Below are 25,050 nucleotides of genomic sequence, written 5' to 3'. Positions count from 1 at the left end.
GCCAAGGACAGAACCACCAACAGGGAAACCACGGAAGCCTCAGACAATGACTTTTGGGTTTGCAGTTGGCAAGTAAAGAATTGTGAGCAAATACTCCTCTGGAGGAAAGCTGGAAACACATTGCTGCAGCTAACATAGCTACGAAATATTTAGGGACATGTGATCCCTTCAGAGCTTCGTTTTTCTCCCATTAGGTGTTTTTTTCTTCAGGGAAAGAAAAAAAGTCATTTAAATCATGTCTACCTAATAGCACAGACTCAACGCAAAGCCTACAGTCTGCTCACTTCCTCTTACTATTGATCCACCTCTTGGTCATATATGAATATCTTAACTGCAGATAAGGTTCATAGCTATTCAGAACTGAGGCTGTACCATCATGGCACCTCATACGGTTTTCAGGAGTCTTCCACAAAGTAGATCTCTGTCACCGGCTTCCAGGAGGAGTGGGATGGTGGCACACTAGTGCGGCTCTACAAGGGCCTTCTCTGTGGGCTCGGATCTACACTGCCTGACCCCACACAGGTTCTGTGTTCTTTACTTCATCTCAGCTGCATGTGCTTCTATGCTGTGTGGGGCCACTGAAGGTGCCGTGTCCACGTAAATGTCAGCAATGTCCCGAACCAGCATCATGGCAAGACACAGAGTTGAGCACAGAGCATTCTGGCTTTGTTTTCCTTCTACTTATTTCCTAGTGCTGCAGGAAGTATGCAGAGGCTGGTGCACAGCTGCATTGTCAGACGGATAGCCTCTGAGGTATGAGGAGCGATGTTTGAGTCCCAGCACGTGTGCATGAGCGCGCACACACGCGCGTACACACACACACACACACACATCATACCACATCACATACACACTCACAGATGTATTCACACAGATTACATATACATACACCACACCATACACATATATACACCAAAACACATACAAACACATGCCCTTGCACACCACATACACACATACAGCACATACATATATACTACACACATGACATAAACACAAACACACATATACATACATCACACACACACACAACATACCACATCCCGAGACACATATCATGTACACACACAACATGTACACACACATTACATATACACACACCTCACCACATACATACAGACACATGCACTTGCACACCACATACACACAAACATCACATACACATATACCACACACATGACATAAACATAAACACACACAAACACACACACATATATATATATACACACAGAAGCACAAATATACCACACATATATATAAACACAAACAAATACCACATTCATATATAGCACATACATTTACACACAGAAAGGGGGGTTTTCACTATAATTCACTCCTTTTAGTTTCTATCTTGTCCCCTCTTCAACCTTGGAACTGCATAGACCTTGACACACTAATTACCTTTGAAAGCGTGCCCAGTTGTGTCATTCCTACACAGTCTCAGCCTGGAGTGTATTATCATCTGCAGGCTATTGGAGAAGCCTTCTTACTACAGTTATTACACACTTATTCCATTCAGTAAGTGAGAAGAGTTTTCACTTAATTTCCATGAAAGAAAAATCATTAAATTATTTTTTTTTACAAACTACAGTGTTATTTTTTTGAAATAGCGGTCTACTTATTACAAGTATTTCTGAATCTTTCAAAAGAGCATATATGTTTTCACTTCAGCAGCAAATATACTAGAACTGGAACAATGCAGAGAAGATTATCATGGTCCCTGTCAAAGGTAGCTTGCATATTCATAAAATGTCCCATAGCTAAAAAAGAACAAACAGACAAAAAAACCAAAAAACACGTATTTGTTGTCTATCAGATTTTTATAGAAATTTTAGTATTTTAACAGACAGAGATGTCTTTCGTTATACAAACAAATGCATATTTTCAATGTTTTTAATTATCCCACATATCCATTAATAGTATGATAGAACTCTGCAAACAGATACATAGGAAGAGCATTGGTAGGGAGGGCTGGCTAATACCTTTAATTCCAGCCCTGGGAAGGCAGAGTCAGCAGATCTGAGTTTGATGCCAGCCTGATCTGCAGTTAGAACAGCCAGGGATTTACACAGAGAAACCCTGCATGGAAAACAAAACAACAACAAGAAAAATAATAGTAAATTTTAGAGGGAAGAAATTAATTTTTCTGAAAAAAAAGGGGGGGGGCATGAGTCTGGGAGATGACCTAATTAGCTTGGTCATATGTCAGCTTTGACACCGTTTTAAGTGTACTGTCCAAGTGTATGTCAAGTCGTCTCACACATGGGTGAAATACAACCTTCTTTTAAGTTTTATTTATTTAATGTATGTGAGTACACTGTAGCTGTCTTCAGACACAGCAGAAGAGGACACCAGATCCCATTACAGATGATTGTGAGCCACCATGTGGTTGCTGGGAATCGAACTCAAGACCTCTGGAAGAGCAGTCAGTGCTCTTAACCTCTGAGGCATCTCTCCAGCCTGAAATACAAGCTAAGGATGTCTGTAGAGGACTTCGTACAATGCTTGATGTGCAGTTAGCTCTTAGAATTAGTGGTATCCATTTGTCTCAGACATATACAATGTATTCCGAATGGACACTATGTCCTTTATACCAGGCTCTCTTCTGACTCTCCCTAGTTAGTTTACTAGAAAGGGAGTCTTTTTCCAGCTTGTCCTTCCTGTGTTTGGTGCACTGACAAACCTTTAGAGAGCAACAGGTAAAACCAAAATGCCCTTCCATGAACAGGAAGCACATACTGCGGGTGCTTTCTTCCTCTCAGACATCACTAGACAAATACAAATGTCACAGTTTTAGAGTAAATAGAAATTTTAGGTATATACATATATATATATATATATATATATATATCATGACATAATTTTGATAACATCAGAGAGACAACAATTTTAACAAAAATTAAACTTAACCGTAAAGTACATAGTAACCCTCACACACCCTGCTTTGAAAATTTGACATTTATACTTGAGCCAAAGTAATGCAAGTCTACACCACTTAGAGATGTTGGAAGGGTGCAGGCGGTGCACACAGAACATTTTTGCAGGACACAGGGGATGGCCTGTACCTATTATTCAAGTTGCCGTGTCATGGAATTGCATACCCAGACAGACCGGAATGTTCTCTAGACAGAACTGAGGCTCCAGCACCACGGTCCTTTGTGTGACTGACAGGAAGGAACATGAGTCAGAACCCACCTACTCCCCACCTTCTGAGTAATGAGGCCCGATCCCACAGCGATAAGCACACCGCTCACAGTCCCCAACTTAGGTCTCCTCTTCATGCAGTGTCCCACACATATATGTACAGGAGCCATAGTGAAGAGGGAGGCTTAAGTGTTTTGTGTTAAAATGCCAGCTACAATGTAAAATGAAACCACTTAATTAATTCTCAAACCACTTAGGGTAATTTCATTATAGACCATGTCATTCAACAAGTCATGTCATTACCAAGGCCAAGGTTAAATTGCTCTTTCTTTTTTTTTTCCTAAGGAAATATAAAACCGATCTTTCTAGAGCTTCACACAATGAGAAAGAAGACCAGTGTAGGTTTGCTCTCCTCCCAAAGAGAAAGGGGTATATTGTCTAATGTGTCACCATCCTCTTAGTCTGGCACTCTCATCTACAAGAATGCAAAAGTTTTCAAAGGGACAATGTCAGCATTGTATTGTGCACCTCATTTCATAAGGGCAATTCAATTTCCTTCATTTCTGGAGGGAGATTAACTTTGTCACCGAACATTCCAATCCACTGTTCCTTGAAAGGAGTCATCTGCACACCAGCGCTGATGGAGGTCCCCAGCTCCGGTGTCAGAGGCTCCCCAGGAAGGGTGACACATCCCAGCAACTGCCATCTGTTGGGTCTCTCGACAGCTGGGTCTCTCGACCATCACGAGAGCACGTAGTCACAAGACACTTAAGGAAGTGGCCAGGCGTGAGACACAGAGACTTGGGGCTCACGTCCATCTGTGAAACAACATTGCTTTTAATTGCACCATAATGATTTTCCAATAGACACAATGACGTGAAGTGTCTTCTTAGAGCTGGTGTAAAGTAAAACAAACCACAGTGTGGCTCAAAAGCCAATTGAGACTTCTGAGTGCCTGGAGGTTTCTGTCCTGTGCGCATACTTGAGAGGCTCTGCCAGTGATCCACTTTTACCACAAATAACTACATCTATCACTGTGCCCGGTAGTTCTAAACGTAAATGTACACTTTTATTCCATATATCAAAAGCATTGAGCCTCGCCTCTGATTTTAATCTTCTTGATTAGAGCTACTAAAATAAGACAGATTTGCCTTTGAGTGGGCAATGGCTGAAAAATCTATGTCTCCTGATTTTTCTTAAGTTGTTTAATATTTTATTCTTCATTCACCACCATAAAAGTCAGCCCAGTGGTTACCAATTGTTCGGTGTCACGGCGTTAGCAGTGGTTCCAAGACACTAGAATTAACTATTTGAACGTGGGAATCCTTGTTTGTTTATGTGCTGTAATGGTGGAGATGAAAACTTCATTCTCACACCCTAGGCAAACTCACTGCCACCGAGTATATCCAGCCACAAATGCTGGGTTTATTTATTTACTCATTCATTCATTCATTCTTCATTCATTCTCTCAGTGTGTGTGTGTGTGTGTGTGTGTGTGTGTGTGTGTGTTTAAATCATGCCTGTGTGAAGGTCAGAAGACCAATATTGGTAGTCTTTTCTCTCCTTCTACCATGGATTCCCAGAATCAAACTTAGATCATGGTGCTTGTAGGCCAAGTGCTTTCTCTCTATACCCTACCTTGCTAGTTCTTGTTTGGTGTCTTAAAGGGAACAATTAATATCAACACTAGTAACTAATATTGCTGGAGGTTCCGTTATGGACCAGCCTTCAAGTGAGTACACAGTCAACCTAAGGTAATTCCAGTTCAAACGTCTAATTCTCTGTTTCTGGGAATCCAGTTGTCAGGACAGGATGGATTAATCCACAGAGGCTCTAGGAATCCCCCATCTATGTTCTATTCTGTGGTGTAAATGAATGGGAGAAAGAAAGCAGTGGGGAGGAAGGTGAGAGGGAGGGAGGGAAGAGAGAAAGATTATATATATATGTATATATATATATATATATATAGAGAGAGAGAGAGAGAGAGAGAGAGAGAGAGAGAGAGACTCATCACATATACAGACAAGATTTGGTCCCCTCCCCCATTCATGTCAACCTTTGCTAAGCATCATCAATGGGAAGGAAAGGAGATGTTGGTCCTGGTTTACAAGAGAGAAATCTGTGCTAAACTCGAGGTGTACACACTGGGGCAATTTCCTTCCCCTTAGCGCAAGATTCACATCTGACCTCCCATAATGGGAAACAAAGTAACAAGAACACAAGAAACCTGAGGAAGCTTTGCTACTCTTCATCCACGTTTGAGAAGCAAGAGACCAGGAAAACTGCATCTTCAATGCTACAGGCAAATTACTGGAATCTTACAAATATTAGTTCAAGAAAAATCATGGCCCTTTAGATGGCTTTTCTCAGCTAGACCCTGCATTTCTGCAGTCTTCTGAGCAGGTGCTAGAGCGTGGACACCTTTGTTGGACCCAGAACCTATAAAAGACATGGTTATAGAGTTCTCTCTTCTAGCCCAGGTTCATTACTCACCACCCTCCAGTAAACATAAGCAGGGGAAATGCTAGCAACATTGTTTACCCGACATGCTCCACTGGGTGTAGCCCTCACAAAGGAAGACAGACAAACAAGCAGCCCCTGCGTTTTTATAGACAATCTTCCAAAACCTGGTGGGTCATCATGTGGAAATGCAGCTGAGTAACAACAGAAGATTGGACCAGACCTTGATAGCCTGGCTGCTTAGAAAGCAAAGCCTACATCTCCAGGTTTTATTGCCGTCAGGTATAAGAAAGAATACTTGAGACATGGCAGTCTTAGGACTTCCAATTAGAGGCCGTAGGTCAGAGGATTCTGCCATGTTTCAGGGGAGAACAGTGAGGGAAACTTTTTGGTTCTATTCAGCTCTCAGATTTCTTCAGCTTACAGTAAATAGAGCAGCAGCAGGGGAGAGCGGAGCTCAGTGGCAGAGGGATTACCCAAGCCTCAAGGCACACTGGTGTACCAACATGCCATATTTAGGGATATCAGGCCCTGAACTCTGATACCCAGGAGTGCCACGTTTCCAAAAATATCTCTGAGTGAGCCCATATGCCCCACAAATGAAAACTATGCCCAGTCCCAGTTTCCCGGCAAGGGCTTCGTTTTGCAGCTCAGCTTTCCTCCTGTGCGGACAGTCCTGGATTACATTCCCATGATCACACAACAGCCTACATACACACATGTAGTCCTAGTGCTCAGGAGGCCAAAGCATGAAGATGAGGAGTCCGAAGTCACTTCTGGGTACACAGTATATTCCAGGTATGAGACTCTGTCTCAAAAGAACAAAAAGGAGCCGGAGAAGTGGGTGAGCTGGCAAAGGCACTCGCTAAAAGCACTCGCTGCCAAGCCTGACAGCCTGAGTTCAAACCCAGAATGTCATAGGGCAGAAAGAGAAAACTGATCTTACACAAGTTATATTTCCACAAGGACACTGTGGCTCATACCCAACACACACACACACACACACACACACACACACACACACACACACACACACACAGAGAGAGAGACAGAGACAGAGACAGAGACACACAGAGACACACAGAAACAGAGACAGACATACAGACAGAGAGAGAGAGACAGAGACAGAGAGACAGAGAAAAGTTTTCAAGGAAATTATAAAAATAAAATAAAAAGGATCTGAGTCACCCCCATAAGAGCTCCAAAATTAGAAATATGTCTAATATATCTGTGAATTCTTCATAAAGCTTACTCAAAGCAGTCCTTTCTGGAGTGACCCGATGCAGTTGGCAGTCAGGCTGCTTGGTCTACAAGCCTTCTTCTGTGTTGTGTCTTTTCTCAGTGAATCATCGTGGGAAACAGTAGCTCACTGCGCGTCTCCTGGCACCTACTGTCACCTTCTCTTTCCAGGAGAAACTTGTGTGTCCGTAAACATTTTCTGCTTTGGGATAAACTGCAAAGAGAACTACAGAGGTGTCAATAAGTCACAAGGTTAGGAGAACAGGATTGGGGCTCACAGGGGGGATATCCCGGTGAGTAGGCCTTTCACACACTGAGTACTTTAAAGAGAAAGATGTTCAAAGACGCTCAGAGTCCCTCTGTGGCCTTTTGCCTCCCTCCTGTCTGAGGGCTACCATTCTGTGCTTCTTCCCCGAAGCAATTCACAGAAATCAGAATGCCTCTTCCCCTCAAGGCAGGTCAGAGCACTAGAAATACGCTCTGACCTTCCCCCGCCACCCTATGTGCGGCCAAAGAGGAATTCCGTGACCTAATTCTCTGATTGTACAGTAAGGTTCTGCCCCATACCTGGGAGGAAGGAATGTGTCACAGAAACATGAAGAGGCCTCTCAGCCGCCCAGCCTTGCTGGCCTCCCCTCTCTGTCCAAGCATCTGATCATTTTCTTTCGTCCATTCTCACTTCTCTATACTCTGCTGCTTCCCACGGACTTGTGCATGGTTCTGTTAGTGGCTGTCCCTGCCCCTCGGAAGTGTGACACACAGCTCTACCCCTCTGACAATCTTCTCAAGCCCAATTGTAAAACTTGGTTTCCCTGGTCCGCCGAGTCTTGTGAGTGAAGCCCTGTGCCACAGAACTCCTGATTAAAGGAATCTGTATTTGTTCTTCTGTCATGGTGTCTTCCGTCATAGCAGTGTGAGCCATCGGTCCTGTTCTGTCCGATCTGGTCACTTTGGGAGAGACGCGTTCCTTCTAAACAACCAGCCCACCCTGGTGTTAGAAATGGCTCCACTCCCTAAATCATTAATCAGCCTGATTTCTACGAACTCTCAGTTGGTTGCATGTTCTATGAAAAGCACAGGCTGCTGCTTGGAAGAACTTGTGGTGAGGAGACTCAAGTATTCACTTCCCTCTACTGTACCTTGAACTGCGCTACTGAGGCCCCCTCGCTTTCTTTATAAAACAGTGGTTTTATAATTCAAAATACACACATACACGCGCACACACACACACACACACATATAGTGCATACACACACACACACACACACACACACACACACACACACACACACACACAGTGGTTTCCAGAGCTGCTCTTTCAAAAGACTAGATTCATTCCCAGTGCTAGCAGGCAAACACACTCACAACAGTCTGTAACTCCGTTCCCAAAGAACTGGAGACTTCATTCTGCCCTACCCAGGCATTAGACCCACACGGTACGCAGGCAGAGATGCAGACAAAACACTCATATACATAAAGTAAATATATTAAGAAAAAGCTGACAAGCAGTGCGGGCTCTGCAGAATCATTTTCTTGGCAACAATAAAATGAAATAGAAAGGATTATGCAGTTACACACATGTGTGAATGTAGCAGCAGAGAGAAGCTGACAAGAAGACGAAAAGCACATGGCCTCCCGCCTTCAGACTGAAACACAGAGGCGTAGCCTGAGCCAGTGACCACAGACCTCCAGGCAGTAACAAGCCCTTGTAGAAAAATAAAGCAAGAGGCTGAGAATTGGTCTCAGTTTGAACAAGTGCTTGCTTAGCACGTAAGAAGTCCCGAGTTCAACCCCCAGTGCTTATGATCTGGGTGTGGAGGGCGGACACACACCTGCAATTTTAGTCCTTTGGATATAGAGGCTGGTGTGCTGGCAGTCTGATGGCCTCTTCTGCTGTAGAGCCAGGCTAGCCTGGGCTACAGAAGACCCAGCCAGCAAGGGGCAAATGGAAGGGAGAAAAGAAGAAAAAGAAGAAAAGAAAAGAATGGGAAAGACATGGAAATGGGGGGGGGGAAGGGCTAGGAGCTAGAGGATGGGTTTTAGCACTGTGGTTAGAGCGGCGAGGAGAGCTCCTTCAGGGTCCCAGGACACACATTTCCAGTCAAATGCTGTAAGGTGGGAAGGGGCTTGGTGAGTTTCAGGAAACTGCTGCTGCTGAAGCCCCTCCCCCACCGGGGGCTAGTGGCATAGGAGTCACAACTCATTCCCGACAAAGCTCTCTTGCACTCTGAGTTGATGGCTTTCCTTCCTCAGCCCCACCCACTCCAGTTACCATGCCCTTACTTTAAGAAATGACTGAAGATTCCAATTCCCTTCTTCGGTCTTGTTGGTGTAGTTCAGTTCTGGCTTGGCAATATAGGATGGTGGCAACCTTATATGGTTCTTTTATATCTTCCAAACTGATTCATGGAATGCTAAACTCCATTAAGTGCTGACTTAAGACGCGGACCAAGTGGCATCGTCACAGCTCCCGTTTCTTTTATCTTAACAATTTTGGTTACTTGATATTTTCCTAGTTTGTTCTCAAAATGCTAACACTACACTCTAAGTCCTCCCACTGTAAGTTTGGCTTATGTTTTTTTTCCAATATGAAAAAGTGGCAGTACTAGTCATCCCTGATTCTTTAATGAAAAGGTATACCAGCAGTTTAGTTACAGGAAAGCAGCCTCTTCTAAGGCCCTTAATAAAAAAAAAACATATAAATTAACTTTGGGAAGCAGAGAATGTAAGGAGCTGGCCATTGCCTGTTTTCCCCCAACTGATGTACAGAGCACAGATGATTCTGTGTCTGTATCTTACAGGTGAAGAAGGGGACTGAGAGGTCTGCCATCTCTTTCAGGGAGAAAAAAAGAAAGGAAGGAAGGAAGGAGGTAGGGAAGAGAGAGAGAGAGAGAGAGAGAGAGAGAGAGAGAGAGAGAGAGAGAGAGAGAGGGAGAGAGAGAGATTGATTTTTCGGGAGGATTGACTCCTGGTGGCTGGGATAAGAAAGAAATGCCACTAAGCCTAACCACAACTTGAGAGGATGAAAAGTGAGTCCCTAGTCACCGCTCACCACAGATCCCTCTGATAAATGCCGGGAAAGCAAGGAAGAAATGTCTTCTGATGGGGCCACAAACATGGGCCCTGGAGACTCTCTCACTCCCAGGCCAGCCACTCTGCCGAAGCGAGGTGCACAGGAAAGGGTGGGAGATGGTTAGTAGGGGAATTAGCAGCCCCTGATCACTCAAAGCAGGCCTGGGATAGAACTGATTTAAAATGAAAGCCCCTGTAAATGTAAAAGCAGAGAGAGTAGCGGGGAGGAAATGGGATTTCATTGGGTTATTTTTAATCTGGGGATTCTAGTAGAGACCAGGAAGAACAAGGAGTGATTATTTATTATCTATCTCCTTATTTACTTTTCCAAACCCAGAGTACTTGGTCTGCTTTTCCTGGGAGGATAAGCAAACGGGGACTGCTGTATTACTTCTTTGGGCTTCGATGCTAATAAGGCACGCTTCCCACAGAATCTGACAGAGAGGATAAATACCTTGCCCCGCTGACGGTTAATTGGTAGTGGCATGTGTCTTTCTTGCACTCTTACGGGAGGGAATGTTCTGATCATCAGGACACAATTGGGCGTTCCCTTCCCCCATCCCTTGGAACAGAACAAAATGCTGAGAGAGGGCAAGAGGTCTTCAGGCGCTGTATTGCCCCTCAGCCAGTGCATTCAGTCCTTAGAAGTTATCCCTAATTTCTCTCCACCTCAAGAACACAATTGTCTCACAGCAAATCATTTAGCCTTGACCACCCTTTTCAAAGGGCTCTTGCAGATGGATTTGCCATAGATTGCACCACGCCATGGAGATGCTAATCTATTGCCTGCATTTGAAGCCCTTCTGGGAACCAGAGATGGGGACCTGCTGCTGAGGGGACATGACCGTTGGGATTATGGGGACCATGGCTTTTCTGACTGCAAAGAAAACAATAGGGCAATTGTAGGCTTACAGGTCTGGGAGACCATCGGGGCTGTCACTGAGGAGCAGCGTGTAAAAGCCCACAGCAACCAGTCTTGAGGCTTGCTCCTGGAAGATGGATGCTGTCAAGGCTTCAGAGGAACCACCCCAGTGAGGATGCCAGAGATGAAACAGGCTACTCTTGTCTAAGGGCTGCTTTCTGTAATTATGTTGACTTTTTAACTGAACGTTTTAGAAACTCGGGGCGCCCAAGTACTCCATGGGGAATAAATAATCGGGATTTTCCTTTTGTCATGAGAGAAATGTTAGCATGTGTTCCTAACAAAATTAACCCGCTTGTGTCTGTTGATCCGGTTGACTTACACCAGGCCCGATGTCTCTTCCCGTCTCATCAGCCCCCCTTCCACCTACTTGGCCAGGACTATTTTCAATTGGAGGTCAAGTTGTCTTTGGAACATCATACTTCCTGCTTGGAAACAGCCCCGGATTGTACACTAGTCTGACAAGGAAGTTTCGAGACTATCAGGAGTTTCCTGGGGAGGGTAGACACGCCTCATCCACCGCCCCTTTTCCTCTCTGTCGAGAGCTGTCCCTCTGCTTGTGCACAAAAGGTCTCCGGAATGGAAATTGCTAAACTAAACGGTAAATACCCTTTGGAACTCCGCCCAGGAGCTCTCAGGCAGCAGCTTGATCTCCTTCCTTGTTAAGGAAGGTCCATCTGGCTGAGGGAAGCTCTGGGTGAGGGTATCTAGGGCCAGGCATCCACTTACTCCTTTCCCACCCAAACGTGCCTGGGAGTCAAAGGATGTGACCTATTTGTATGCCAAGAAATTTGATTTTTTTGTGTGACAGTTATTTGCCCTCAATTTAAGAAAATTACTTTGTTCTCCTTCCCTTTTTATTTAATCAAATGGCAGTCAATTTCCTACTTCACTTGAATAATTCTCATAATTTTACAACACAATGAAAGGATTATAGATTAGTGCGGGTCAATCTCCTTCATAGTCTTCTTATTTCTCTAAGATTCCAATCCACTGAAAGGCCACGGACAGCATAATGCCTTGGGGACAAGGACGGTGCAAGGTCCTATAGTGGAAAAGCACCCTTGGTGGGGACCGATGGCTCCCAGTGGTAGAGGGCCTCACTTTTAACCATTGAAAGTCCATGGAGAAAATGGTAAGAGCGAACTAGCCGTCGCCTGCTGCGTGGTGTATCCCAGGATGCCCTGGGTACTGGCCTCACTGTGAGGGCATCAGGGGTAGACTTTAAGGTGGCACACGAGTGTGACACAGTGAGAGTCAGACTCTCCCAAGGGGCACATTTGTCAGTTAACCCTTCTTTCCCTCAGTCTCGCTCATCTGTAAGAGAACACGGCATTTGTTCCAACTGTTCTCCAGTGCACAACTAAACACCCAGAGGCACGGTGAGGAAGAGCGCTCCTGCCTCTCCCTTGGCTAAGGGTGGACTGGACTCCGATGGATAGGTCACTCGGAGCTCATTACTTCAGTCCTGAAGGATTGAGGTGCTGACCCTCAGTGATGGTTCCTTCCTAGGCTGGAGCTTGGTAAAGGCTCAGTTTAAATCTGGCTTTGCAGGATCTGAAGTTCTCAGAAAGAAAAGCCACACCCGAGTTATGGGTTCTACGAGACTGAAGAGATTAAAACCACTGAAGAGATTTGTAGTTGAAAAGATTTAGACTGTTGCAATCCAAACTATAAACTTAATAGTCTTTCACTGTCCACCTCTGTGTCTCTCGAGTCCCCAGGACTGGCACACAAAGCCTTTGGTATTCATTCACTTAAGGACCACCAGTGTCTATCAATCCAGAAGCTAAGAGCACCGCCACAAACGCAAATCCCCAGAACTCGGGCGTTCCTGTTTTGCTCTAACTCGTCTACCTAACGTTCATATCAGTGCATTTCCAAAGTGGCTTATGATATCGTTTTGTTCTTTAACTATAAAACTTCATGAAACTGTTTCCATATTGAGTCATGTCACTTATGGCTGCCCAAATCTACCTTCACGTCAAGAATAAAGCCTTACACACTTCTGCAGTGAGCCCTGTTCTTTCACCCACTGTTACTGGAATGTTCTCTCAGCATTGGGTTTCTCTTCTGACTTCTGACCTAGCACTTATGACTTCAAGACCAGGCAGAAAGAGTCAGACAACTTAAAGAGGGCTAGATGTCTTACTCCCTCTGTCCAGCCCTTACCCATCGACCTAGCCCTCAGGTTGAAGGCAAACGATCAACTCCACTTCTCACCCAGGGGAGAAGACTGCTGGTCACTGAAGTCACCCACAGTGAACGCAGCACCAACTTCAAAGAGCAGGCTGAGAACTAAACCAGTTCCTCTTTATGAATTTAGACTTGTGTTTCACGTAGGCAATAAATGCACAATAGAAACTAACTTGTATCTTCTAGAATGCTCTTTATTTTTCTTCACTGAGTTTCTCACTGTTTACCAGAGTCATTGTGTGTGAGTGTGCGTCCATATGAACATGTTTATTAGTTTTCCTATCCAAAGAAAACCTCCCTAAGTATAGAATACACACATGCACTCACTCACACACTCACACATATATATACACTCACACACACTCACATACAATCACACACACAATCACACACACACTCTCACACATTCATCCACACATACACACACACTCACACACATACACATTCACACATTCACACATACACACATATTCACACATACTCACACATATACACACGCACTCACCTACACTCACACACTCTCACACACTCATCCGCACATACACACACACTCACACACATTCACACACACATACACTCACACACACACATTCACACACACTCACACTCTCATACACACACACACACACACACACACACACACACACACACACACACACCACCCAGAGATTTAAAGACTATCTGAGACTGTAATGACAGCGCTGTGAATAGCTGGTGACCTAACAGTCAAATGTGTCTCCAGAGAATATAGGAATGGAGGAAATAAAGATTTGAGGAGTAAGGTAGGGCTATGAGAATATTAAAAATGAGGCTAAGCCAGGTGTGGTATCACACACCCGTATTCTCGGCACTTGAGATCTGAGGCCTAGGTTATATAATATAACAGGATCCGGTCTTAACAACTCAAGGTCTGGAGATATCCTTCAGAGCCAGGACACCTGTCCAAGTAAACAAGAACACAAGGATGAACCTTGGTCCGCATAGGGAAATTGCTCTGTATCTCTGTTTGTTGCTGATCAAACCCAAGGCCTTGTCCATGCTAATTAACTCTTCTACTACTGAGCTGTGTGCACGTAGCTTTCACAGAAACAGTTCAATATAAGGAAGCACATACACAAGAACATCCTAGGAAACACAACGCACGAGAAACAGGCCTATGTTAGTTAAAAACTAGCACAGTTAAAGACCTGAGAATCAGCGGGCCAGGGCTCAGCTCTCCTTGTTGCCTGCTGTGTGAGCTCTCGTTTTTGTTTCTGATAACTTCTCAAATAACCCAAAATGTAACCTTGAATTCGTGTGAAAACAGAGAACAGACAACAACAACAACCAAAAAGAACACTTCTTTGTCGTTTAGAATATGTTTACTGGCCAAGACAAACAATCCCTCAAAATAATAAGAGATGCTCAATTCGAACAGAACCAGTTTACAGTTGTAGTTCTGTGTTTCTAAACATTCATGCTGGGCTTGTTGCATAGAAGCTTTGCCTGTCCCCTACTTTAGAAAGCTGTTTGGTTTATATTGTTGTTGGTGGTGGTGGTGGTGGTGGCGGTGGTGGTGGTGGTGGTGGTGGCGGTGGTGGTTTTATATTGAAACTCAGTAGGGGAGTACTGGCTTGGTCCACAATACTCAGAACCAGCAAAAAACGAAAATGGGGATATTTCTCATGTAGCTGTGGAATCTGGGGAGGATGAAAGGTAGGAAAAAGGGATGATCATAACTTGCAAAAAAAATGCACCAATCTTCTAAAATATCACCAATGAAGTTTTTTGACCTGAATTTTATTTTGCTTATGCTTCTTCTTGGAGAACTCTTTCTCCCTCTCCCCCTCCACCTCCCTCCTTCTCTTCTTCTCTCCCTCTCTTTCTCCCTCTCTCTCCCTCTCTCTTCTGTTGTGTTTTTCACAACTTCTTTTGACATTTCAAGACACATTAAAAAAAAAATCCAAAAACAGTATTGTTCAGTTTTCACTAACTCCACATTCAATGTGTGAGTGTATTGACCCACAAGCTGACCTTTCTTCTTTATCTGTCCTTGACACAAGGATTGAAACCAAATACTGAGTAAGATCTAAGGACCATGTTAAAAATAAATGTTTATACTTATCAGAGGAATTGTGACATCAAGGGAAGTACATGTCATGTTGAGAGAGGGACTTCCTGTAATTCAAGGGAAATTCCCCAGCCTCAAGAGGGCCCACAGAATGTAAATCACTTAGTAACGACTGCTAAACAAGAGTTCAGTAAATTCAAACTAGTCAGAATTTGGGGGGAATTTTTCTCTTTTCAGTGCTGCGCCTTGAACCCAAAGCTCCAGCAGATCTAAGTAAGTGGTCTGCCACTGAGCTGTGCTCCCACATCACAGTGGGAAATTTCAAATACAAAACAAAAAAGAAAAAGAAAAAATAAAATCTACTTCTTGTTATTATTGTTGTTTGAGTTTTTGATATTTGTTCCCTCATGATTTTAAAATTTGTTTATCCTTCTCTCATCCTGGCCACAGTTTTCTCTTCCTCTACTACTTCCAGATTCCCCCCCAGCTCCCCTCCCCCCAGATTCATTGTTCCTTCTTGTCCATTCAGAAATGAGCAGGTATCCCAGGATATCCTGAACACAGCATAACAAGATGCAATAAACTAGGCACAGACCCTCACATCATGACTGGATGGGGCAGCCTAGTAGGAGGAAAAGGGTCCCGAGAGCAAGCTAAAGAGTCAGACATACCCCCACTCCCACTGTTAGGAGTCCCATAAGAACACCAAGCTAACAGCCATAAGGTATGTGCAGAGGACCTAGTGCAGACCCATCCACACTCTTTGGTGGTCACTTCAGTCTTTGTGAGCCCCTGTGAGCCCTGCTTAGTTGATTATGTGACCCTAGTTCTTGAGGTGTCCTAACCCCTCTGGTTCCTATAATCCTTCCTCCCCCTCTTCTACAGGACTCCCCAAAGCTCTGCCTAATGTCTGGCTGTGTGTCTCTCCACTTGCTCAGAACTTGTGGGGTTCTCGATATTGGTCAAGATGATTTATCCTTCAAAATAATAAGGAACTAGACAATTCGAGATAACAATTTATAGATCTACAAGTGTGATTCTGTCAGTCTGTGGTGGGTAGCATGCCTAGAAGTTTCAACTGTTTCCTGCCCTGCCTTTTTTGTTTTTCAAACATTACAGCTCATGGGGAGTATTGACTTAGAACAATACTCGGAAACACCAGAATATGAAAATGAAGTACTCCTCATATAGCTGTGGAATCTGGGGAGAATGAATGTTGGGGAAAAAACAGATGATCCACTGGAGAATTCTCCTCAGAAGACGACTATCCTATCCGGCATGGATGTCACATACCCCTGGCCAGGAGATAGTACAGTGTGCACTCAACACCCCAATAAGCAAACCAGCAGGTGCAGCCCAGGCCTCCAGGCTGAGGAGAGCGTAGCTCTGAGAGTCACACTGAGCATAGTAAGATTGTATTGATCTGTTTTGGGGGTTGAGTTACAAAGGCAATTTGACATGAGATGTCAGAAAGATCGAAATCGCAGATACTTCAGTATAACCATCAAAAGACGGGCAATTGAGGCTTCTTTCCTTTTGACTTTCGAACAACTGGTCTCCCTTTTTGTCCATTACCATGATGTCCAGATCGGTAACACAGAATAGCCACACATGCTGACATCACCTATGGTCCTTTTGCCTCAAGTAAACACGTTCCATCTCGTCAAGCCCTGTCCAGTGACACATGCTAGGCTCTATTCGTAGAGTTAAAAACAGCGACCCAGAAAAAATGACTACAAAATTCACTTGGCGTTTGGAGACCCCCAGAGCGTTTCGTCATGGTGCACACATTGAGACCATCAATAGGCCAGGGCCTCGGCTGCTTAAGTAAACATTTCCTTTGAGAAGGGACATTCTTGTGAGTAGGGATATTCTGGTAACTCACTGCTAAAATCTGATTGGATCAAATTACACAAGGAAGAGTCTCTTTAGCAGACATCAGAATCCACGCAATAATTACTGCTCCGGCTCTAAAAACCTAACGAAGGGAATCTTCCTTTTAGATCCCCACCCCCACCATTTTCTAAGACCATTGGCTCCTTAAAGGAGCAGACCTAGCTGACAGGAATTGTCTATGAGCAGTATCCATGAGCTTTTATCTATTCCTTTCATTCTCCAGTCATGATAACGAACGCCTGGAGCTTGGATTATAACTCATTTGATTTACTTCAAACAAAACCTTTTAGGACAATGTCAGGGTCAGTCTGATATTTATGCTCACGAACAAAAACCGTGCCACCTCACTTAAGCTTATTTATTGCAATATTTGGTAGAGGTGAAAGGAGCACCTCCCACCTCACCCCCATAATTACACAGGTAGAGACAAGAGCTCCAAAACCCCACTGTGGGGGAAGTCAGTCAGCTGGTAAGGTACTCGCCCCACAGGTTTGAAGACTTGCATCCAAATCACCAAAAATCAGGAAAAAGCCAGACAGATGTCTCAGTGGTTCACAATCCGAGGGCTGGTACAATGAGATAGGAGACACGACTGAAGAACCCCAGAGGTCTGTCAAGGGTCAAAATAAAAAAACCTTGTTTAAAACCAGGTAGGCAGCAAATGGTAGCCCTCGAGGTTATTCTCTGACATCTACACTCGTTCTGAGGTGCATACAAGCATGTGCACACAAACACACATACAACATACCACACCTCCACATACATACATCACACCGCATGCACACCACACACACACACACTACATCACACCTCCATATATACACCTCACACCTCCACACCACACACATACACACATACACATACACACACACCACCTCTACATACATACCTCACACCTCCACACCACATACACACACACACACACACACACAGCAGAGAAAGAGAGAGAAAGAGAGAGAGAGAATATAAAGGAAATTCTTTTTTATACTAAGTAGACAATTGCTTCAGTCTCATAAATTCACAGATCCTAAGTCATATCCCTATTTAGATGAACAGCTCTTGTGTTCTCATTCGAGGGAAAGAAAAAGGGGGTGGGGAGGGTATGTGCAAAGTCATCTGGCTAATTAGAGGAGGTGGGAGACTAAGTTGCTTCCATTAAACTCCTCTGGAACAGTTGCAAGATCCACAAAATCTGTTTTTAGCTCAGACATCCATCGTGTTGGATGTGTGATGTGTTTTCAATTTAATGATAATTACCCTTTCCATTTCTTTGATAATTGCCCTCTCTATTATCATTTATGGAGATTCAAATTATAAATCAAGACAAGACAGCCTGAAAAATATTATGATTGTCCCTTCCGAGGCCATCTCAAACTCAAGCAACATTGCCAACGCCCAAGAACTCAGCTACCTTCATTGTATGTTTGTGATCATTTTATTTTAGGGTCCATTGGTTTTCCCTAAAGAGGAGGTCACGTGACAACAGCCAAGCCAAGTGATAATGTGGGCAGAGGCTGTAAACGAGCTGTGCTCCAAGTTATAAGCCTGTAGTTGAAAAGAAAATTCTGCTCTCCTGATGGAACACAAGAAGGAGGAAGGGTGAACCACAAGTCTCTAAGTCGCCAGTCCCCGTGGGCGTGTCATCATGCCACCTCCCTCACCAGCTTCAACTATTGGCCTGTTTGAGGAAAAGAATCTTGTTACTAATAGGAACCTTAATCAACATAGTGAGATGTGTGGAAGACACGAGGAAGCTTGGATCTGAATTTCCAGGACCCTTCTCCCAAGACAAAAAAACAGGGAACTAAAATGTATGCCCAAGAATGACTTGACAAAGGTGCCCTGTCACCAGTCTAAATCATCTGGTTTCCAGGATTTTGGAACGTACCTTTTCTTTTTTAAAACTTACATTGCATACATTTAGAATAGAGATTTAAACTAGAAGCATACAAAACGGATATATAAAACTGGTCATTTCTAACCATTGTGATACATTTTACTATTTTTCTATTTACGTGAAATTTTTTCATGGTCAAGATGGAATCCATGCTTGACCCTTTTTAAGGTATCATCGTCTCTGTGTTAAGAATATCACTGAGACTGATGTGGATTATGTCTTCCCATAGAAGGATACCATATTTGTAGCTGATATGGAAATACCAGCGAATAACACTAACATGGTGTGATGGTTTCAATGAGAATGTCCCAGCAAGCTCATGTATATTTATGTTCTCCAGTTCGTAGAACTGTTTGGGGAAATCACTCGGCATGGCGTTGTTTGGGGGAGCTCTATCACTGGTGTTGGGCTTTGGGTTTTCAAAAGCTAATGCCATTCCCACTTAGCTGGTTCTGTCTCATGCTTGAGCATGGAGATGTGAGCTCTTAGCACCAGCATCCTTCCTTCCTGTCTTCCTACTGACATTGACTCTAATCCTGTGGGAAGCCCTAAACTAAATGCTTTCTTTTTTTTTATAAGGTGTCTTGGTCATGGTATCTTATCACAGTAATAGAAAAGTAACTAAGACATGTGGTACTATACCTTGTTAATTTTAAATGTCAACATGCCACAACCTACAACTACCTGAGAAAGAAGTCCCAATTCTGAGACCACACAAAAAATAGTTGGGTTTTTGTCTGTAGGGGATTGTCTTGACTGTTCATTGATGTAGGAGAGCCCAGACCACTGTGGGCAGAGTCATTCCCTATGTGGGTCTGAGCATGAGCCTGCCTGTCAGCTACATTAACTCTTTTCTCTCTTAAGCTCCTTTCGATCAATATGTTTTAACATAGCAACAGAAGTGAAATTAGGATACCATCCATATCAAAAATTGCAAAACAAACAAACAAACAAAAAAACAAACAAAAATGTTTTTCTCCAGGCTGGATTGTTAAACTTTTTCACGCCACCTCAGGACTTTGCTAAGATTTTGGGAAAGAAAAGACATGGGCACAGATATAACCTTATCTCCCTTTTGGTTCCTGTAGCAGCTCTGTGAGCTTGGTTGGTTAGCATTCACCCTCTGAAGTATAATTATTTCCATTTCAATATCCTCCTGTTGCTCTGAGAACAGAGTAAAAAAATCTTTAGGATCTTTTATCCAATAAATTTGTCCTAGATTTCTTTAAGCTTAATCCCCACATACCTCTGTCTAAATGCTCTCAAATCATGATATTTCCTGCTCATCCCTGCACGCCCCTGCTCACTATATAGGTCTTCATAAACTCTTGAGTTTCCACCATGTATGAAGTTATGTAACTGAAAGTTACTGAATACACAATGAACAAAAAATAATTTCAGCATCAAACAGGTTTCTGGCAATGCTGGCCCAGGGTGCTGGCATCACATGGTTTCACTGAAAGCTTGGTTCTGAACACAAAGCATACACAGGGTGCTGTGCATGCTTTCGTACCAACGTCAACAGCAAAGCTTCCTGAAGCTCCACAGCTTTCCTATTGGCTAGTTTTACGTCAACTTGACACAAACTAAGTCATCCTAAAGAAGGGAGCCTCTGTAGAGAGAATACCTTCAGAAATCTGGTGGCAGGCAAGCCTGTAGGGCATTTTTAAAATTATTAATTGATGGGGAAGGCCAAGTCCATTATGAGTGGGACCATCCCTAGTCTGAGCAAACTTTAAGAAGGAAGCCAGGAAGGAGTACCCCTCTAGGGCTTGTACTCCTCTGAACAGTACCCCTGCATCATCAGCTCCTGCCTTTAGGTTCCTGCTCGGAATTCCTGCTCTTACTTCCTTCAATAATGGGCTAATACAATGTGGCAGTATAAGTCACATAAACCCTTCCCTCCATGTATTAGACAGGGTTATCTAGAGGAACATAACTTATAGAATGAATTCTAAATATATAAATATGTATGTTTAATATATTTTATATCTATATATCATAATAAATATATGGATTTGTTAAAATGAATATATACTTATAGTTATTACTTATATTTTTATATATTTAAACATATAAATGTATATTTAGAGGGAGATAGATAGAAGGAAGGGATAAAGAAGTTTTATTAGAATGGTTTACAGGCTGTGGTCCAGCTAATCCAACAATGACTGCCTAGTTTTTCAGTCCCTGAGGCTGGGTATCTCAAATGGTCTTCAGTGTATGCCAGAACCCCAGAGGTATGTGTCCTAATGATAGTGAAGAAATGGACTTGCTAACAGAAGAAAGAACAAGGAAGCAACTAAAGAGATACAGAGCTTCTTTCTTTCACGTCTTTCTTAAACAGCACAAGGCGTGATGTTTTTCCATCTCAAATTAAAGGTTCATTAAAGGATTAAAGGTTCATTCCTGTCTCAAGGATCCAGATTAGAAATAGCTCTTCTCAATTCAAATGATTTAAATAAGAAAAAAAATCTTCACAGGCGTGGCCAGTTCTTTGGTGTTAGTTAATTCCATATGTCATTAAATAGACTACAAGAATAGCCATCGGGTCTCCCCAACTTGCCTCGAACTCAAATCCACCTGCAGCTGCTTCCCAGCCAGGTGCTGGGGTAAAAGGTCATACTGCTACCACCTGGCTCTGACTTGGGCTTCCTTAAACCAAATTATTACACTCATTCTGGCCTAAGACTAGGATGGGATTTCCAGTGGTTTCTAAATATATATTAGAAACAGCCCTAAATATACTGCTCCCTATTTGTGCTCCATGTTTCTGTGAGGCCATAGTCCTAGCCACTATAAAATGACAATACCAATGGTCACTGGAAAACACCGAAGCTGCCTCATGTCCTACAGGGTCAGATATGGCTTTAAGTTTGTGTGTCAACATAAATAACCCATCCGTCTCATTAGTATCCAACCCTGCTTTGGAATTTAGAAAACTATGGAATTATTTGTATAAGAAAAGATGGGCTTACAGCATGTCTAAGACCTATTATCAGTAAATGCTTGATTTGCATACATGTTTTAACTCTAATTTCTATTGCTTATGTACTAGAGATTGAACTCGGGGCTTAGCACATGCTAAGGCAAACTCTCTACTATTAAGCTATATCCCCAGTTTTCATTTCTCTTTTACGTCTTCAGGCCTAGGAGGCCATACAATCTTCTTGGGTAAAACAAGATCACAGGGGGAAAATGTTTTAAAAACCCTGTTCTCTGTCCTGGATGGTTTTATATCAACTTGACCTATGGTTAAGACACCTGAGAAGGCTGAAACCTCAGAAAATGGTTCCATCAGGTCAGGCTGTAGTCAAGCAAGCATCTCAGATCTAATTGCTGGGTGATAGAGAAGGCCCAGTACATGTGAGCAATGCTATGATTGGGTTCTATAATAAAACAGTCTGAGAAAACCCTGAAAAGCAAACCAGTGAGCGGCACTCCTCCATGGCTTCTGCACCAACTCCCTCCTCCAGGATCCTGTCCTGTCTGAATTCCTGTCCTGACTTCCTTTGGTGATGAACTGTGATGGAGAAGCGTAACCCAAATAAACTCTGTTCTCCCCACGTTGCTTTTGGTCAAGGTGTTTCATCACAGCAGGAGGTACCCTAACTACAATGGTCTCTGTATGAATTTCACTCTCCTAAGGTAGGGTAGACTTCCATGAGAGCCTCTCCCTTTCCCACAAAGGCCAGGCACCTCTTATAAGCTCTTCAGCACTTGTTGAATGTGGAACGTACTTATTCTGCGTGCTGCTATTTGAAGAATATCCAAACTTCCTCCCACTTCACCTGTGTTTCTTAGGCCTGGTGTACAGTCAACTTTAGCCCTGAGACTTCGGACATTCACCTCACTAAATGAACCATGAACACGTAATCTGTGGGATGTTTTGTTTTGTTAAGAGCAGTTGTTCTTTGGGAAAACTAGCTCCTTCTGGGCTTAGTGTGGAACTCTATAGTAGATTACTTGCCCAGAATTGAGGCCCTGGGTTCAATGGACAGAGCTGCAAAGTCAACAGGCAATCCCCTCCTTATCCACCGGTGCACTTATAAAGGACAAGAACTGGGATGTGTAGCTAATCTTGGACTTCGACCGTGTGGTGCCTAAGGCGTGGTCCTGGAGGACAGCAAAACCTTCCCCTGCTGTGCCATAGAAGACAGCAGAGTGGAATTGGTCCACCTCAATAATTGTCCCTGTTCTTCAAGGGACAGTGCAGAGAGGGAGGAGATTTTATCACAACAGAGCAGGCAGCGTGAGAAGGGAAAGAGATGCACATGTTCAAGGCAAAGAAGTTTGCTTAACGTTTTGGAAGTTGAGCATATCTTTATTTGAACGTAAGGCAAACTGCATGTTCGCCCGTTTCGTTTAAAAGGCTTTTCACTTTGCCCTTCCCCAGATGAGAGAATGCCAGATGCACTTTTCCCCTCTAAACCGGTACTATTTTAATTCTTGAGATTTTTTTTTTTTTTTTTTTTTTTTTGTGAATTGTCTACTCTTCTCTGTTCACTTGAATTCGGCAGGTAAAAACGTTGCTTTAGTGTCGTTGGGAACTTTCCTGTTAACACCTTCTCCCCTACAGGGCATTATTTCTCACGAGGGTTTTACAGTCTTGGTCTTACATCTGCAAACACGGTATCACTGTGGATCAAGTAGTTACCTGCGTTAGACTTAATATACAAAGGAAGCGCTGGTGTTTGGAAGTCGGAAATTTCTTCAGAGAAAGTAATTTCACATCTTGAAGAAAGCAGGACCCAGGTGCATGTTAATCTCAGCTGCATGGGAGGCTGAGGCAGGGGAATGGCTGAACTTGGGTGTCTGTGGCCAAGCTTATTGAAAACATTGTTATATGCGAACGGGCATGTAATGCGTGCTCCTGGGACAGTCCATGAACTCACTGTGGAACTCAAGATATGTACTGAGCTTCTGATATAACCAATTCCACCTTCCAGGAGCCGAGATCACAGGCACGCAGCAGTGTGCTGCATGCAGAGCTGATGTTAAGGTTTAGACTCGACCTTTACCCTACTTGGCAAGCACTCTACAGACTGAGCCACATCCCCGCCCCCACTCATCCCCCATTCTAAGACCAACCCTTCTGCCCCTTTTACCTACCTGATTCTATCTTGTGTTCACACCTTTAAAGTCCTCATTTATCCCTTCAGTTCATGGCGGACTTATCGTCTCATACTTATGCTGAAATCTCAAAATTTCTGGTCCCTGAAATCTTCTTTGTTCCCTCTCAACTGATCTTTACATGAGACAAAGAATGAGAGCTGTATAAATTTACTATCATACTTAAATTCAATAAATAACCTCAATTTATACTAATGAGATGGGACTGTAGCTGACCGGAAGAAAACCTGCTTAGCAAGTGTAAGATCCTGGGTTAATTCCTCAGCACCGCAGATATTGAAATAAAATATATAAAAGGTTAGCCCATCTCGGATTCCTGTACTTTAGAAAACCGCCAAGGAAGACTTTTTATTAGAAAGTAGATTCTCGCACAGCATCTTGATTAACCTCATTTCTGTCTCAGACCAGAGATGCTGCTTCATTTTCTGCTACAGATTGGAGAATCGCTTGATAGAAAATCCATCCATCTACACATAGCTTAATTAGGAATGAATTTTAAGTATTCAGAACCTACATATGATACTTTGGCTCTCAGAGACAGAAGGGAGCATGAGAACTGAAATTAGTTAGCAGGCCCAGAGCTTCAAGCAAGATAGCCGGCTAACTTTACCATCCCCCTCCCAAGTTAGCAAGGAACCACTGACAAGGTGCTTTAGACTAGACTAAGAGCAAAGGAAACAGACCTTCCTTAATGACTCCTTAACTGGTCATAGCTACTAAAAGTGCAAGTCGCTTATAGGAAGGATAGGAGGGAGGAGAGAAAAAACGATGAACCTAAGAGGCAGACATGCTGGTGCACCCTTCAATCTCAACAGTTTAGTGTCTGAGGCAGTAAGTACTCATGGACAACATGCTACCTAAGGAGACTTTGTCCCAAATTAGAAGAAGAAGACTGGGGTTCGGGGGAGGAGGAGGAGGAGGAGGAAGAAGGGAAGGGGGAGAGAGGGAGGAAGGAAGGAAAGAAAGAAGGAAGCCATATCTATTCATTTGTCGTGTAAGTGGAATCATTTGTTGATCTCCCCTTAGGCGTCTATAGGTTTC

The 25,050-nt window shown here is 43.4% G+C and overlaps 1 protein-coding gene and 1 non-coding gene across 7 annotated transcripts in view; both read left to right on the top strand.

Annotated features, from left to right (window-relative positions):
* Positions 1–25,050, top strand: part of Adgrl2 (adhesion G protein-coupled receptor L2) — a 618,928-nt gene that overhangs the window by 104,715 nt on the left and 489,163 nt on the right.
* Positions 1,657–1,764, top strand: LOC120101209 (U6 spliceosomal RNA). Its single transcript, XR_015678924.1, has one exon. It is a non-coding gene; the product is annotated as a U6 spliceosomal RNA (small nuclear RNA).

This window comes from Rattus norvegicus, chromosome 2 (genome assembly GCF_021556685.1).
Source record: "Rattus norvegicus strain SHRSP/BbbUtx chromosome 2, alternate assembly SHRSP_T2T, whole genome shotgun sequence".
Lineage (NCBI taxonomy): Eukaryota > Metazoa > Chordata > Mammalia > Rodentia > Muridae > Rattus > Rattus norvegicus.
Note: the sequence above shows the minus strand (reverse complement) of the source record. Positions and strands in the feature narration are given on the sequence as shown.